The sequence below is a fragment of the Mastigoproctus giganteus genome, chromosome 2 (genome assembly GCF_048544385.1).
Source record: "Mastigoproctus giganteus isolate SK-2022 chromosome 2, ASM4854438v1, whole genome shotgun sequence".
Lineage (NCBI taxonomy): Eukaryota > Metazoa > Arthropoda > Arachnida > Uropygi > Thelyphonidae > Mastigoproctus > Mastigoproctus giganteus.
This window is the reverse complement of record NC_143576.1, coordinates 92,289,718-92,304,500: the sequence shown is the minus strand read 5'-3', so window position 1 is coordinate 92,304,500 and position 14,783 is coordinate 92,289,718.

Sequence of the window (14,783 nt, the reverse complement as noted above, 5' to 3'; positions counted from 1 at the left end):
TTTGTGCTCTAAAGAGAGTATCGAGGAGATTAGAGGTCGTGGACTTAAATTTGGGAGCGGCGCAGGACTGTGTGGAGGTAGGGTGGTCGGTGAGCAAAACAGTGTTGAATAATCACTGAGTGTATGAGTTTTTCAAATATCTTTAATACTGTGCATCCTAGGGAGATTGGACGGAAGTCCTTAGGCATCTTGGGATTTCCAATTTTAGGGACTGGTTTGACATAATAAGATTTCCAGATTTCCGGTATGGTGCCTGTCTAGAATCTTCTGGAAGATGTTTAAGAGAAGATCCACAATGTACACAGAGCACAGCTTAACTATAAATAGTGGTATACCGTCAGGGCCCTTATCAACTTTGTTGGGCAGGCCATTTATCACGTCAATGAGCTGCTGCTTAGTGATTATAACATCATCCATGGCAGAAAGAGTTTTCTGGTTTACACTAGATAGGGTTGAAACTTCAGTGGTCGCATCTTGATGATCGAAAGATATGCGAGTCCACTCCTCAAATAGCTTTTCATCCAGGTTTAGATAGTTGTTGCGCTTTGGGAAAATTCTCTGGGATTTTGTAATTTGGGATAATATATACTGTTGACGTGCTCCTCTCTTGAAGCAAAGGAAACGAGCTCTCTCTCTTTTAAAGGTTTCTTGGTCTGTACTGCTTCTCGATTTTAACCATTTTCTATATGCCCTCTGCTTACTTCTAAAGGCAATTTTAATATCCGAATGGAACCACCGCTGGGTTCTCTATGTAATTCTGACTTGTTTAGACGCCCGATCGTGGCGATATGTCTCAGCTGCTTAGCTAGGGTCTGGATTGCCTCTTCAACAGATAGTGAAGGTAAATTATGCCAATTAATGGTGAAGGGATGGTTGATAACTATATCAGGTTTCAGGAATTTTGGAGAAAAAAATCAGATCAGAGTGAGTACCCGAAGAGTAATTTTTAATTTTCTTTCCCGATAACGTTGGTATGGAGAAGGCACAGGTGATAGGTGAGTGATCTGATAAGAATGAGAAAGGGTTGGGTATGTTATTACAGTTGGAGAAGTTGTGGAATACTAGGCCTAAAGCTTGACCTTTTCTCGTTGGCGATGTGATATGTCTCCTGAGGTCTAAAGAATTTAAGGTTAACGTAAAGTCTTGTAGAGCTTTTACATGTCTTGGGACTGGCATATTGAAGTCTTCACCTACAACAGTTTGTTGAGTAGAGGCTAGGCTTGTTACTAACCAGGTCTGGAGTTCAATCCGTGTAACTTCGGAATGGTCAGGAGGGAGGTAAACCAAACAGAGTTGTATTTTCACTTGTCGGTTCACCAGTGTTACACACAAAGCTTCAAAGTTGTTAGACTGGCTTAGTTTAATCCTTGTCGCCTGCCACTGGATTGGAAAGAATATCATTTCTCACAGGCCGATATTTCATACAGAAAATGCCATGTTCACTTAATTTAACAGAACTTAATTTCTTCTTGAGAGATTATGTCAAGGATATTGCAATGGATCATAAAATATAGACCAACCAATACAATCTCAACCATCGTGCCGAATTGTGGACGTCAGCCACCCCTACCCACATTAGGAGAATATATGCCAGTGAATTCTGGCTGCTAAAGTGGGCAAACCATAAACACCATCTCCCTCAAAAGTTAAGCACCACGCAGCTTGCTAAACTTAAACTGAAGCATTTGCCAGACATCATTGCCTTGAAACGATTATAACTACAATCAAGAAGTATGGCGGTGATATCACACCAGTCATCTTCGATTGTAGTTATAATCGTTCTGTGAGTGGCACATCCCGCCATTTACCTTAAGAGGTGCCAAATCCTTGAGAATGAAGACCAACAGACTGAAGATGACCGACAGGTTTTACTAGCCAGGGCGTTGGAGTCATTTCAGTGCTTAACACATATAGGAATTGCCCTACAAAGGCTCATAGAAGATCCGAACTATAGGAAACAAACCGCGGCGTGGTTCGCTGAGAATACTGTTGCCTAGCAGTTATGTGCATATCTGCCAAGAACTGTGGCAATTGTGTGTACTTCTTTCAACAAGTGTACATCTCGCATAAGTTGTTTCAGTGGATATGATGTGAAGATGAACTTTTGTACTACTACTGCCAACTCTAGATAGAAATGTAGTGATAGGCCATTTATTTTATATTTTGCCTTTTCTTGTATATTTTAGCCACTTTTATTTTTCATTTCATGGTAATCTCCTGGCATTTTCTGCCGTGAAGGGAATTTGTCACTTACCAATGTACACTTAGATTTATATTTGGTAGGACAAATAAAGATTTATTTATATTAGCATTAGCATTAGCAGAGGCATTTGATGCAAGAAAGCAAGCTTATGCAGCATCAGCCAAAAAAAATTTAAGTAAAATAAATAAATAAAAAATAACCACTTCCACTTCATCTCTCTGTTCGTTCGAAATACCTGTTCAGCTGAGACTTAAACTTATTTAGGCTATCAACTTCCACGACAAGGGATGGAAGTCTGTTCCACCTACCAACCACCCGCTGGCTAAAGGCAAATTTCCGCACATCTATCCCACATCTGTCTTTCCTCAATTTGAATTTATGCCCTCTCAGGTGATTATTCTGAGCAAGAAGAAGTATCCCATCAGCACTGAGCATGCTCAAACCATTCAAGGCTTTGTACACCTCTATCAGATCACCTCGCTGGTGCCTAGTCTCCAGACACTGTAATTTGCAAAACTTAAGCCTTTCTTCGTAAGAGCACCCCTTTGTTCCATTCACTAATCTTGTTGCCCTTCTCTGTACTCGTTCCAGCGGCTCTAGATCCTTCTTGAAATGAGGCTTCCAGTCCTGTATACAGTACTCTAGGTGTGGCCTGACCATTGCCTTATACAAGGGAATAATCACCTCCTTATCCCTGCTAGAAAAATTCCTATATATCATTGACAACACACCATGAGCTACTCTTGCAGCCCGTCTGCACTGCTCAGAGAACTTCATATCTGCCTACACAACCACCCCCAGGTCCCTTTCATTCTCTACCATTGTCAGTGTAGTACCACAGAGTTGATACGTTGCTCTGGGGTTGCTGTTTCCCATATGTAGTACTTTACATTTGTCAATGTTAAACTTCATTTGCCACCTCGAAGCCCATCTGCTCAACCTTTCCAGATCCTGTTGCAGCAGCATAGTGTCAGTAGTGTCCTTGACAACCCTGCCAACCTTCTTATCGTCTGCAAACTTGGACATTAAGCTTGATATACCATCATCAATATCATTTATAAATACAGAAAACAATAAAGGACCCAATACTGAACCCTGAGGGACTTCACTAATATCATTAGTCCACGATGAGCAGTGTCCATTGATTACCACTCTGTCTTCTCCCCCTCAACCACCCCTTTATCCATAGCAGCAATTTGCCTCCAATGCCACACTGCTCCAATTTGTGCAGCAGTCTTCCATGTGCAACAGTATCAAAAGCCTTTCTAAGATCCAAGTATATAATATCAAAGTTATTCCCTGCATCCAGTTCTTTTGTGACTGCATCATAGTATCCAATCAAATTGGTCAGGCAAGACTTCCCCTTAACAAAACCATGCTGTGTCCGAGCTATAACTGAAGTCTTGTCTAGATGATCCTGCAGTGCTTCTTTAACCAGTGCCTCCATTAATTTTCCGGGAACAGAAGTTAAACTCACAGGTCTATAATTACTTGTGTCAGCCTTTGATCCTCCCTTGTGAATTGGGGTCACATTTGCACATTCCAGTCCATGGGTACCTCCCTGAGTCCAAGGAAGATCTCATAATTATGGCTAAGGGTTTGCTTACTTCCTTTGCTGCCTTCTTTAATATAACTGGATAGATCCCATCCACCCCAGGTGCCTTTCTTGTGTTTATCTTCAAAAATTTCTCTTCCACTTTACTCTCAGTTATTACAAGATTCTCTAGCTTACTGCTAGAGTTGAATACACCTCTGTCATTCCCCTCGCTGAATAACTCCTCATGTGTGAATGTCGATGCAAAATATTCACTTAGTTTGTTAGCTACCTGAGCAGGGTCATCAACAGTTGACCCATCGATATCAAGTGGACCAATCTGATTCATTCCCTTCCTTCTAGAGTTTACATAAGTAAAGAACTCTTTGCTGTTTTTCTTCGCATTCCTTGCCAAGGATCTCTCGTAATCTGCCTTCGCCTGCCTAACCTCCTTTGTAACTTGGTTACAGATCAACTTGTATCTATCATAGGCTTCTGTATCACGTGTTAATTTGTATGTATCCCATGCATTTTTCTTCTCTGCCATATGCCTCATTAGTTCATCTGACATCCATTTAGGCCTAAACCTTGAACAATATTTCTTAGTTGGTATGTAAAGCCTAGTAGCTTTCAAGACAAGTTCTTTGAATGCTTCCCATTTTGAATTTGCTGTTGGTAACATCATCAGGTGATCCCACTGTATAGAATTTAAATACTGTCTCAGTCCCTCGTAGTCGCCTTTACGAAAGCAATACCCCTTCCCTTTACCCCTAATGGTAGTTACTTCTTTGAGTAACTCCCACTTCAGAACACTGTGATCACTGCCACCTAGTGGTTCATTTATCTGCAAATTCTTAATACATGAAGAATCACTACTGATAATCAAATTAAGAGTATTACTTCCTCTAGTTGCCTCCCGAACATACTGATGTAGAAAACAATCATCCAATAAATCCACAAAAGCCTTGCTAGTGTGTGAGTGACCAGACCCCAAATTCCAATCAATATCTGGGAAATTAAAATCAGTTTCTTATTATACTCATCAGAGTCATTAGGCCTATAGCACACTCCTACTCTCAATTTTGATCTCCCAATGCTTATGTCACACCAAACTGACTCGACACTGCACTGTCCGGCGATGTCGACTAGCTTCACTTCCTTGGATTTTATGTGTTTCTTAACTAATAGCATAACCCCTCCTCCCTTCCTATCCTTTCTGTAGACATTGTACTCCCCAAATTCCAGTTCTGCATTCCTTATATCTGTGCGACACCACGTCTCTGAAATCCCAACAACATCTGCCTTTGATGTTTTGAGCAATACCTCAAATTCGTCAAATTTATTTACTAAACTCCTAGCATTGGTGTACACGCAAGTATACATGCACGTGCTCTTCCTCTTAGCCACCCTAACACAACCCATGTGTTTACTTGTACCCCCATGATTCCCAGCAGTCTCTGAACTATCCTGCATCTTATTTTCCAGGCTGCTGCTCATTCCAATAGAAGCAGTGCAAGAATCAATTTCTCCTCTGCCAGTGGCTACTGTTAATCTATTAGTCCTTGTATCCCCCCAATCTAGCAGTTTTCCGACCCACCTAACACTGCCTCGATAGCATCAGCAAACATTCTTGCACCCTTTCTATTTAAGTGTATCCCATCCCTGTAGAAGCAGTCTCTCCCGTTAACAAGTACAGACCAGGCTGAAAAAAATTCTACCCTTTGAGCCCTGCACAATCTTTCCAGGGCCGAATTGATCGACAGGGCTCTCATCATATATCCCTACTATCGTGTCTGGGCAGAATTGCAGACACTTTCAAATTCAACCCTAATTCACGGCTTTTTTTCATCAGTGACCTGTACTTGTTAAGTAATTCCGCCGATCTCCTACTCTTAATATCATTAGTGCCAACGTGTACAACTATATCACCTTTTGTGCCCTTAAAAGATGATATCCGCAACGTCATCAACCATTGCCCCTGATAACCTACAACGTCATCAACCTTTGCCCCTGGCAGACATACCCTGGTCCTGTTCCACCTATCCTTTTTACAAAGCATGTTTCCCGTTTCCCTGACAATAGAGTCACCAACAAGTACTAGTTCCTTTGGGACCAACGCATTCTGCCTTGGGGGTTGCTGCTGTGTTGCGCGATGACCAAGTGCAAGCTCTGGCATTGGTGTGGGCAGCTGAGAGCTTGATGGGCCCCTCACTTGTAATCCTTCGAGGGCATCCACCCTGTCCTTCAAGCTCTCATATAGGCCCATAACAACGCTGAGTTGTCGCCTGATTTCCTTACACTCCTTGCATCGCGCACATACAAAGACATCCCCCATGGCAGTATCATGTCCTAAACCTGATTGCTCCGCAAACATCAAGCAAATAGTGCATCTTAAAAGGCTGTGATTCAGAAGGAAACTTCCCCCCCTCAGTTCTCCCCTCAGCCACAGCCTTTTGCTTTGCTGCTCTGGTTTGAGTCATGATTTCGATTTACTTTCAATAAAATTTCAATTTCAGTACAAAATTAAATCCTAAACTTGTATCCCAACACAGTTATATGCTATATTTATGTTTCAGTAACGAGTGTTATCTACGAAATTCCTTTATATTACTTCCGTATCAAGTTTTGTATTAATTATTTATTTTTACTAATTATTTATGTTACGTAACCTAAGTGGTTATATGTATAGTTAAAAGTACAATTTAATTGCCAATGAAGTTCGACAAGATTAATAGATTTTACTGATTAATTTTCCCGTAACAATGGCGGCTATTTACGAACGGTAAACGCGTGGATTTGATACCCTTTCCGATACTAAGTAATACCTACAAAATCTCTATCTAAGTTACTTTAAACTTAAGTACCGTAAATAGGAATATAAAGCTACTCTAGAAAATAAGTTAATATGTCAATTTAAACTAATAAAGCAGAAAATAAATCAGAAAAAACTTCTCTGTTCCAAGAGCGGCAGAAAGGCACGTCCGCACCGGCAACCCTCGTCCTCAGACTCAATTACTCAATATTATACGGGCCCTTGTGCGTAATGATCCAACGTACCACCTTTTGTTGGTTGTTTCTTTACTCGTTATCATTCAGTTTTCACTTAAATCATTAATTTCAGTTACTTAAAATCTAAAATCTTAAGGACTTCACCGGGAACAAACGAAAAACTCTGTGCAATCGAAATATTCTAGCAGCAGAACTTCAACGAAAAGTGTTAGTTCAACATCGAGAGAATAACCCCAAAACTACGAGCACCTAAAACCGCATCGTATGATAAAATGGAACACTGCAGAACAGCTGTGGGTAATTTCTAATGGCATACATTAATCATATTTCGTTAACTATTTATCACTGCAATGAGGGGTTGAAAAGGCTAAATAATTTTGTCGTTTTTCATTATGTTATTTTATGCCTAGATTAAAACAAGATTCTGATTTGTAATGGCGATTTCGTTGGGTTTTTCTAAGTTTCTCTCTGTCTCTTAGCTGTCAGCGAAGGGAGCCGAGGGAGAAGTTACTTCAATATTAATCTTTACCTCTAAAAAATTCAGTTTTGACTTTTTGCCTCAGCCTAGTCAGCAAGGTACATCGTTTCTGCCACTCGTCTGGAGAGTCTGGATTTGATTGGAGGAATTTCTAAATCCCTCTTCAATGTGCTTCTACGAACATTTCTGCATACATAATACTTTTCCCCAAACTTTACCAAGCACCCACGGTATCAGTCACAGAAGAGGATGGGAGGGACATAGTCTTCTATCGATACTCAAGTATGCCAATTGCTTTCGAAACTGGAGCCGAATCAGTGCTGTTCGTTTTGTCCTGACAGCTTAGACAATTCTTTCCAATTGTTTTTACTGGTCCTAACTTCTATGCCCACCGGAAGTACTGTTCACAAACGACATCGTTAGGCTTTTTCACTTATATTTTTCTTATCTGTTAAATCGCGAAACCATAAGGTTAAATGAGATAGCTGTTAAGGAATTAAATTAATCAAACTCCAGAAAGTCGCAGCCTGAGCACTTGTAGGTTCACCCAAAATTTGTATTTTTATTAGGGATCAGTCTATTTTCCAATGTGAAGTTCCTCAGAGTTCAGCTATTGTTATTAAATAAATAAAATAAATTTCCTGTTTATACTCCGGCACGACAACCAAGTCAGTAGAGTTTACAATAAATCGTCAATACAAATATTTATCGTATTTAGTAGTCACGGGCTTGAACCCCAGTCCACTCATGGAACGCGTGCTATGCACTCTCGCTCCTGACCACTGGGCTACGTCAGGCCCATTGGTCAGAGTTCCTCTTCCTCGACCAATAATAACAATAGCTGGACATAGCAAAACCACCGCGTCAATTTGGTGTCAATACCTGTCAAGGGATTAAAAAAAAGGAGAAATAATAATACCTTCACATTTAGCCGCCTTCAAAACATACTCAATTTCATACTTCTCTGGTTCTCTGTTGCAGACTTGATTTGGGTCTCCATTGTCTTGAAATACCAGATGGGTTCATCCTCTTTTCATATACTTCGTAATACTAGTTAACCACTCTTCGTTTTTTGTGGTTTCCTACAAATTTGCCACCATGTGCGGACGCATTCCAGGAATATAACGCAAATAAAGGAGCATTAATAAATTTTACTTTGTTTAGAAGACAGCGAAGTGTAGTGTGTCTGTCTGTTTATCCAAAATTTAAGTCTTTTTATTAGGATCTGTCTATTCTCGAGTGTGAAGTTTAGGAGAGGTTGTTTGGCTACAGTTCCTTTATTGCAGCCTGGAGCCCAGTTACTTAGAGCTTTATGTTCACGAAGATCGGATAACGTTCCAGTATAGGGTAAACAGCTACCGTGGCTGGGTGTTGAGTAGATAACAAAATATACAGTACAGGGACCAAAAGTCTGCAATTCACAAACATTACTACTGTCAGCTGTACACACAATATCCAATGGACCCTTGCGGGAGAAGTGTTTCCAGCTGTCATTTATCTGCGCGTGATATGAATTGTTAAAATGTGGAGCGCGGAGGCCAGACATTGAACAATTAATTTTATGAGATAACTAGTAAGGAAATGTTTTCAGAGTTGCTACAGCAACATCATTCTATTTCCGATGTATGTTAATCATCTTTCTCTTTGATACAGCTGCATCATTCTTATTCGTTTTCATCCGTTTCATTGTTTTCTATCCTGTTTTTTTTTTTTTTTTTTTTTTTTCTAGTTTCTACAGACTACATAATTCGACATCCAACTCCTTCCGCATTCTCTGTATCAATTTTTTTTTTATTCGCCGTTTCCTTCAAAACATTTACATTATTAATGGAATAATAAAATTTGTGAGCAAAGTAATTCATGCAATTTTCCAAAAATTCTAATACATATTTTCGAATAAATTTTTAAAACTACATTTATGAGCGGTACTTTCCATCATTGCCGGATAATTCTTCCAAATCTTGTTTTCTTCGTCTCCCTGCATCAGTGTCATATTTAAGAAATTATGTTTTGTTTATTATTCGGGGAAAGTAGGGTACTGCTGGACATTCATTTCTAGATGCAATTTTTACATCTTCTCAATATGTAACAGAGTATTGTATTTTCTGATACGCATCAGATTTTTATACAAAGTTTTCATCATCTTTGTGTCAACCAAATCACTTCATTATTGTGACAAAATGGGCTGAAAATAATACGCATGAATCATAAAGTAGGATGAGTTTATTCAAATTTAAATAAATAATGTTTGGAAATATTTCAAAATAAGCTTAAAAAGTAGCAAACGAGCTTCTCTCAATGAAAAATTGTTTACTATTATAAAAGGAACGCTACGCAGATATACCAAATAAAATCAATACAAGCGCAGATCAGAATTTTTTCCGCGGTGTACAGCCATCTTAGCGAACTTCAACACTAATTTATTTATTTATTTCGTATGATGTGAGCAATACACGAAGGAACCAGTTTTTTCCTGCTTCCTTCGTGTATCGTGGCCGTGAAATCCAACCGTAACCGGAGGTGCGGCACCATCGTGATATCCAAGCCCGAGGCGGGATTCGAATCCGCGACCTCTGGGTTGCCAGGCAGGCACTTAACCCACCTGGCTAGCCCGGTCGGCAACATAGTAATTATAGTTATGACACATATCACATCGCTTCTCGAAGAGGAGGTTTCAAGCCACATTAACGGCATACAAAGTTTCACAGTTGAGTTCAAATAAAGTCAGTTTATTAATGCGAAAATTACCCCTGGTCAGCACCAGGTTAGTCTTCTTACAACGTACCAGAGAAGAGGGGGGCTCATTTTTGAAAACTGACCAGCCCCAATGACTGAGCTCTTTGAAGAATAATCAATTCCCTTGCCTATAATTGATCGAAAAATGTAAAAAGGAAATTAATGTAAAATGGATGAATTATTGGCCAATTCCATGCCTCGAAAGAAAACTCCTTCAATTACATAAAGCCAGGCTTTTGCAACATTGCGGGCGAAGTTTTAATTCCTGTGGTTAAGAAAATCTTTAATATCAACAAGAAATAATACAGCTACAAATAAAAAAAAAAAAAAAAAAAATACATATTCATGCATACGGGCATATGGCTAAATTGGAAAACGAATCATCTCATTCATAATATGCTTCCACTCTGAACCTTGAAAACAGAGAAAATTTGTCGGACGAATTTACACACGATACTTTTAGTTCGGTTTTTTTTTTTTTTTTTTTTATATGTTTAATAAGATCATGTTTATAATTTTATGTATCCGAATGTATTTGAATACTACTCTCCGAATGTATTTGAATACAATGATTGGACACATGCTATGAGTACCTTAAATTTAATAATACAGTAATTGTATTTATTTCACAGATTTTAACTTCAGCGACAGTTTATGCATCACTTTCAGTTTTAGTTTATGAACACATCACTTTCAGCTCAGTGTGGGTTCTCTTAAAATTAATAGCTTGCTTCCCTTAACAATAAGTTTTCAAATTTCTAACGGTGCTATTGCCAAGATTCATTTTGAATGACGCAAATATGATTCTTCTCACTGGCAATGAATTTGTAACACGACTGTATGATGCAGCTTTTAAAATATCCTGCGAAACGACGTTTCGTGTCTTCACTTCTCTGCTACTAACTCCAAGTACCAATTAATCACTTCTTTCTAGAGCCACGGTATTTTCACGGCTGACTACCCGGTAAGAAATCAGAGGAGCGAGTATTGTATCTTATCAGTACAACATAATCACCTTATCCTTGTTCCAGTCGCCGCTTCGAAGAGTTTCTACATAATTTGATTATTCTACCTGCTTGATTAGATCCACGAGTATCTTTATGATCGCAAGCAGAAAATTATTTTTTACACACTGCTTTATATGACAGCCAAAACGATTTCGCAGAACTGTTCTCTATTAAAGATTGAATTTCGTTCAAATACAGTTATTAACTTCAAAAAGCTGATGAGCCAACACTTTTCTGCCGCGAACACCAACACGAATAGCGTTGTTCTACCACGGGACTCACAACGATTACTCACTTGCGAGTAACCAGTGTGGCAAAGTACATAGCAGCGATGTCAGTTTGTCATGGAACCTGAAACTAGAGTTTCAAGTTCCGTGACAAAACGGCATTTGTGAAACTGATATTATGGAAGGATATTATACATCTGTTTACTTCTTTTTTTGCCGACTTAACTGAAATGATTTTAATTTTTGGTGAAGTTCTTAAGAATTCCGTAGCTGCTGCTAGATACGCCGAAACATTTCAAACATTTCCAAATCGTAAATTATCATTTGCTACTGTGGAGAAAATGCTAGCAGACGGATATTTCTATGAAATATAAATGTTAAAGAGCAAATACTTCGTGCTATACAAGTATCATACTGCAACTACTAGAAGTTTATCACATTGCTAAAATGCTTCATCTGCAAGCGTATGAAGGCCATTACGTGAACCCATTTCAAAGTACTGAAAATTGTTGCCACGAGATATGAATAAACCACAGAAACTTTTGTTAGTGGCTCATTTTTCGGCGTACACGTGATCCTCAATTTATCAGCCACGTTCTGGTTATAGATAATGTTTTTCAAGAAATGGCATCCTTAACTCTCGAAGTGGTCATAACAACGAAAACCCACGTACGATTGTCAGTACTCATTATAAACATTCCTTTTCTCTTAATATTTGGTGTGGTGTTCTTGGGACAATCTTATTCGTCTTCATTATTTACCAGCAAGATTTTCGGGAATGCCATATCTATATTTCCTGCAGAACGATTTGTAAGAACTACTAGAAGAAATCCCTCTTGAAAATCGGCAAATGTAGTTTTAAGCATGAGGGTATACCAGCTTACATTTCCAGTGATGTTTCGACATTTTAAATACGGAAGGCATTAACCAATGGATTTTTCGGAATGGCTGTTTACAATGGCCACGACGATCACTCGAACCCAAACGTAGATTACTTTGTGTGAGGTCATATGAAAATCACGATTTGTCCTACGCAAGACGAACAGCGAAATCGCATTTTCACAGTACTTTTTAAAGATGCTAGAGAAACATGGATTCGTAGTACTGAATGCTGCATTGAACAAAATAGGTCCCTCTGAATAGCTACTTTAGATACATTCCTTTTATGTTTTGTATTTATCATTAATATCTCGTAAATGGACTTTTGACACATGTTTATAGGAACTTTTTTTCTTGTTTTTAGCTGTACAATATGCGTCTACATTTGTTCCGTGAAATTTTTGTCCGTCAGAGGGACCGTGAGTAATTTTTTAACGCAGAAAATGCAGGCGCAAAAGTTCGTTCGAAACCGACTGACTTGGTGACAACGTGAAAAATGCCCATAAAAGTTCCTTCCTTCCTTAGCGGTGGGATATATTTCTCAATTTCGGTCTCATACCAGACGGAACTCAGGACCAGCATTAAGAAAGGCGAAGAGAAAATGTAGAACAATCGGGTCCTTATTTTTAGTTACAATTTGTGACAAACTTGTTGCCGTAAGAAGACTGAAGAGCACTTGGATTCCGGATCCAACAGATGCCGAGAAGGAATCTAAGTGTGATGCTGTTGTTATCGGCCGAGTCTGTACTGCTTGATAATTAATCTTAATTGGCACAACCCTGCAACATTGGCTGTTATATCACGTCTTCATACATTATCTCTGCACAGAGTTCACAAATTGCCAGAGGCGTAACCTTGCAGTTTGGAATACTGGATCCACACACACAGCTGAATAGCACCACAAGAGGCCCTGGCCCCCATTCGTTCAATGGCCATAAATCGCTCTGAATTTTTATGGTATTACGCCAATTGTAACGCATAGTTCAACGGTTGTTCGGCATTTCCTCATTTACTGACAAACCTAATTGAATTTCTGAGCAATATTATAACAAGCATTTAGAGCTTTATTTTTATTTCTCAAATTTCAGGAGAAAGCCACATATTTTTAACTACCTGTGGACAATGTTTAAACAAAAAGAAAAGGTCTTACTTCAACACAAAGAAAAGAATTCGATCTATATGATGCTATCATGCATGAACTATTTACATTTAAAATATGTAAAAACATATGTATTCCATTAAAGGTAAACGCTATACCCTTCTTCCGATTGGCACTTTTGTTTATCCAGTGATTTATTCATGATCGAAGGTCTCTTGCTTAAATGTGGACATAAGTCTCGTTATTATAAGGAAAAAAGTTCGTTCTTTTCAAAGTTTACAAATTTGTTTTAAAATTTATAAAAAGTGGAAGTAAAGATCAACCTCTCCCCTTCGCCCCCGATTTCATCATGCTTGTCTGTGAATGACAGGTGATAAGAAAACCAGCTACTGATTCTGCAAAGTGCAATACAGGCGAAACATCCTGTGATTACGCCCCCTAGCGTGCAAACATACAGATTTACTGATCAATATTTCTCATTAGCATAAACCAGACGTTATAAATTCAACGTTTCTGTTGTTATCGTGAACGCAATTTGCGTTGTTATGGTTACCAAAAACTACGAAATTCCGCTGTTAGAACTCAGAGAAATTACAGGGATCGCGTAATGGCTGAACAGAACAAAAGCAAGGAAGGGAGCGAAAAATGAGACATTTTATGAGAATAAATAATTTCTGGAGATGATAATCTGAAGGACTGCATTTTTTTTTTTTTTTAATTATTATTTCGTCTAATGATAAAATCTTTAGGTCTAGGCATTCTGCCGATATCGTGTGTGGTTGTAGACTGCAGTGGCTAACTCGTTACGTAAATGCCTTTAACTTCTTTTTCCTCCCCACACACGCTCAATAGCACGCGCCCAGTTGATTCATTTACACTGTATTTGGTAATTCAAGGGCACAGATTCAAACAACAGGAACGATGTCATTAAATTTTAAAATTATATCAAACAGAGTTGATACGCTCTATAAACAAAAGTATTCAGACAGATTTAAAAAAAAAATATATATATATATATATATATATTAATTCTAAAACCCAATATATAATTGAGTCAACTTTGGCCAACATGATAGCTTAACCCTCCTGGGCAACTACTAACTTTCGATAGGTGTCGGCCGGAATTAGACTTCATTTCCTCCTGCAAGGCTGTTGACAGCGGGTCGTTTTGGAAGCAGCGTGAGCCGCCAACCATTCAAAAGGTTGCAGTTGAACTTCTTGAAGTCACTGTCCACAAATCAGCCTCACTGTATGACATGGAACGTTGCGTGTTGATACTGACAGCCCAATTTTGGGCCCTGCCAGTACATACCCACACTGTAGGTAGTCCCATAACTGTCCAAATTATTATTATTATTCAATTTATTGCATATGCTTCACCCATGAACAGTCTTCGGCTAGGAGGGTTGTCTAAGTAGGTCATGGACTACATGCTTTCCAAATCTGAACCACCTCGAAAAACAGCCTCATTTCAACAGACTGCCTTCAGAAAACCTGGTGGAGAAGACATTACTACAGGGCGCGTTTTCCGCACCCCAGCAAGTCCAACTGAAGGAAACACCGTGCAGCAGGATTCGTCATTCCAAAGAATCTTCTGCCACTGCTTCAGAG